The sequence below is a fragment of the Sinocyclocheilus rhinocerous genome, unplaced genomic scaffold (genome assembly GCF_001515625.1).
Source record: "Sinocyclocheilus rhinocerous isolate Xijiao unplaced genomic scaffold, SAMN03320098_v1.1 scaffold5016, whole genome shotgun sequence".
In the NCBI taxonomy this organism is placed as follows: Eukaryota; Metazoa; Chordata; class Actinopteri; order Cypriniformes; family Cyprinidae; genus Sinocyclocheilus; species Sinocyclocheilus rhinocerous.
In genome coordinates this window covers 186,511-190,318 of record NW_015658380.1, presented here as the reverse complement: position 1 = coordinate 190,318, position 3,808 = coordinate 186,511, and the positions used below count along the sequence as shown (strand labels likewise).

At 43.0% G+C, this 3,808-nt stretch overlaps 1 long non-coding RNA gene across 2 annotated transcripts; it reads left to right on the top strand.

Annotated features, from left to right (window-relative positions):
- On the top strand, positions 1-3,413 carry LOC107722115 (uncharacterized). 2 transcript variants are annotated; one of them, XR_001637775.1, is made up of 3 exons: positions 1-256; positions 1,843-1,988; positions 3,031-3,413. It is a non-coding gene; the product is annotated as an uncharacterized LOC107722115 (long non-coding RNA). The 2 variants fall into 2 exon arrangements; XR_001637774.1 differs by lacking the exon at positions 3,031-3,413 and adding an exon at positions 2,376-2,497.
- The last annotated feature ends 395 nt before the right edge of the window (positions 3,414-3,808 follow it).

Genomic DNA, 3,808 nt, shown 5'->3' with positions numbered 1-3,808 from the left:
TGTTGGATTGGTGGAGATCGGAAGTAGTTTGTGCATGCTAATGAAGGAGTTGGGGTTGTGGATATTTACGTTCAACGGGAGCCGCCCTTCATTCACCACATGGTTAAAAGCTGAGTGCGTTCGCGCCACTTTCGCAATTTTACTACGGTTTTGCAACGCAACCCACAGCGTGCTCGGATGCTGTGTTTCCACCATCGGGGCGCTGGAAGTTTACCGTTTAGTTTCGACGATTTGCCCGGAGCGTTGACGGTGAACGGTAAGTGTGCACAAGTGAGTGAAGATGGTGGATAATACAAACCAATGTGTTGCAACTACGCGCGCGCGAAACCTGTTGTTGTCTTTTTCGCGCGATTCACTCAACGAAGTCCAGCGCGTTCTTGCGTAAACGTCTAAACCGTTCACTTTATTGCATGCGAACGGGTCAGTGGAGCGGTTTTGGGCTAAAACGCTGTGGTTAGAGACGCGTGGTAGCCCACCATAGTTCAGAGAATGAGGGAGATTTGAAAAGCGTGCGCGAGGCTGCTGCAGAGCCAAACGAGCGCTCGCTCAAGTTACAGTTTACATTCTATCGGCGCGTTAAAATGCGTTCCGAACCGTTCCTCGAGAACTTTTCATGGGCCGAGCGCTCCAAAACGGCAGCTATTCGCTGTGCTTTGTGAACGCTAGTGCTTGGTTGCCACCAGAACAAAGCGACAGCACATGGGGCAGCTGCAGGCCGCGCGTGCTGAGTTAGCAACATTGCTAGGCTAGGTAGAGTTCAGCGAGTTTGAAACGTAACGTTGCACGTTTGAACCCGAAACCGTGCGCTTAAATATTTGGGGAACTACACTCGCCTTCCTGTTGACCAGTAAATACAGAACGACTTGGTTTCCCGCAGATATTGGAAGATTAGCGTGCGTTCTGCGAGCATTCGAACGCATGTGCGGCGGAACGCATTGGGCCGGTCACGTTTAAGAATAGAATTTCAAAGCGTTCCGCACAGCACACAAGGGTTTTGGCGTAAAATCAGACAAATGCCGTTCGTGTAGACTGATCGACTCTCACGTTGGGTAAACTGAGATGCCGCGTCAAACCAAAATGAGCTAGAACGGTTGGGGCTGGTGTTGTCGAACGCGTTTAATTGTGCGTTCGACGCACTTCGCGGCAGTTGTTTGGAGCTGTAGAGTACTTTTTTACCGACTAGCGTTGCAAGTTCCAACCCAAACAACGAGCAAAGCCGTGAACACTCGACTTTGCCCTTGTTTTTAGTTTGTTTCTCCAACACAACTACTGCGGACTCTTCGGCGCCATATTGGTGCAAATCATGGGGGAGGGGTGTGCGCACTGCGCATGCGTCGTAGAACGCCGGTTGTGTCCCTTATGAAAATTAACCATGGTTTTACTACAAAAAAAAAACAAGGTTACTAGAGTTAGACCATGGTTTTGCTAAACTAACCATAGTTTAACCACGGTATTTGTAGTACAAATGGTAATCAATATGCCGTAAAACCACGGTTACTACACTTTTGCTACAACAAAACCATGGTTAATTTTCATAAGGGGTACTTCGCTTATCGAATTCCATTTAGTGGTTTAGTTAGTTTTTTTTTTAAATGCATCCGTTTTCTAGGTTTTTATTGCTGCACTAATCCGATAGTTGGGACTTTTCTTGAAGTGTTCATTGCTCATGTGGTTTGGAACCTAAATACAGTAGTCAACAATTGAAGTGGATCAAAAAAGTTGTCCTTAGACAAGTTCGCATTTTGGTTTTAGGACAACGTCGATGAAATGCTGACTGCTGTATATTAACGAAACCGAATGGAAACAAGTGTGTAATAACATACCTTTTCCCACTCTTTCCAGAAAAGCCTTCGACCACCTCAAGTCACCAGGGTCCAGTGGACGTGGTCCGCCGCTAACGCCGTCCCAAAAGTGGATCTGCCCGGTTCCTCGTGGCCGTGAGCTTGTCGACTCCATGTCGGCGTAGTGCCAAAGTGCTTACAGTGCAGGTAGTTCTGTAAAATCTACGCCTCTGGCTTTGACCGTTTCTGCTTAAGCGTGCGTGCGTATGTGTGTTTTTCAGGTTAACCCCTGTTTGTCGCTGCTGTGCGCTGGAAAACTCTCACTCTGGTTCCAGCAGTATTAAAGTGCTTATAGTGCAGGTAGTTTTGTAAAATGTCTATCTACTGCAATGTGAGCACTTCAAGTACTTCTAGATGCGAGCGTCGCGGAGAGAGAGAGAGAGAACATCACGCTTTCTTGTGCACACTGTCCTGGTTCGTTTTGCTGGTTTGCAGTCAGCGTTCGTATCGTTGCTGTGCAAATCCATGCAAAACTGATCGTAACAGTGAGGAATCTCCGCTTCCCGTCACTTTCCAGCATCCCTTTCTTTGCAGGTTGGGATCAGCCGCAATGCTCTGCGCTGGAAGTATTGCACTTGTCCCGGCCTGTGAAGAGCATGGGAAATTGTTCAGCTGCTTTTGTGTTCTTTAATAAATTTGAACATGTATTTATTTTTTTTCCCTCCTGTCTTGTGTGTTTGTTTAAATTTGTTTGATCGTCTCAATAAAAGTTTTAAATGCACATTTGCTGGTGATGTTGTATTTTAATAATTCAAGCTGTTGAACGGTTTAATTTTTTCTTGTAGTTTTTTTTTTTTTTTTACTGTAATGGTTTTAAAAGGTCTGTTTTTGTATTAAAACATGACCAGTATTAAGTTTATTATAGGTGAATGGGATTTATTAGTTTTAATGTTCAGTGGATTCATATCACGTATGCTACCAGTCAAAGTTTTTTTTCTTCACATTTTAGAATAATAGTAATGGCTTAAAAAAACCAACTAAAAAAAGTAGATATGGAAATTACGAACTTAAATTGTATGCATCGATACATGGCCCTTTAGTTTGAGATGAACATTTAAGTGTCAATGTTTGATTAGTAGTTCAAACTTAAATGCATTAAATTTTATTAGAACTTGGATCTGCCCGGTTCCTCGTGGCCGTGAGCTTGTCGACTCCATGTCGGCGTAGTGCCAAAGTGCTTACAGTGCAGGTAGTTCTGTAAAATCTACTGCAGTGGAGGCACTTCAAGCTCTACTTTGACATGAACGCACACGAGCGGCGACGTCAACTACTGCTTATGCTAAGGTGCATTTAGTGCAGATAGTGAAATAGACTAGCACCTACTGCCCTAAGTGCCCCTTCTGGCATAAGGGGCTGGCAAATCCCGCTGTTCCCCATTGGCTGTCCCCTATTCTTTCATTTCATGCAGTTCTCTGCTAGTTTTGCATAGTTGCACTACAAGAAATATTGAGTTGTGCAAATCTATGCAAAACTGATGGTGGCCTGCTTCGCCATCCTTTCCTGTGCCTCTGGCTTTGACCGTTTCTGCTTAAGCGTGCGTGCGTATGTGTGTTTTTCAGGTTAACCCCTGTTTGTCGCTGCTGTGCGCTGCTTTTGAACTGTTTAATTTTTTCTTGTAGTTTTTTTTTTTTTTTACTGTAATGGTTTTAAAAGGTCTGTTTTTGTATTAAAACATGACCAGTATTAAGTTTATTATAGGTGAATGGGATTTATTAGGTTTAATGTTCAGTGGATTCATATCACGTATGCTACCAGTCAAAGTTTTTTTTCTTCACATTTTAGAATAATAGTAATGGCTTAAAAAAACCAACTAAAAAAAGTAGATATGGAAATTACGAACTTAAATTGTATGCATCGATACATGGCCCTTTAGTTTGAGATGAACATTTAAGTGTCAATGTTTGATTAGTAGTTCAAACTTAAATGCATTAAATTTTATTAGAACTTTTTTTTTTTTTTTTTGGTAT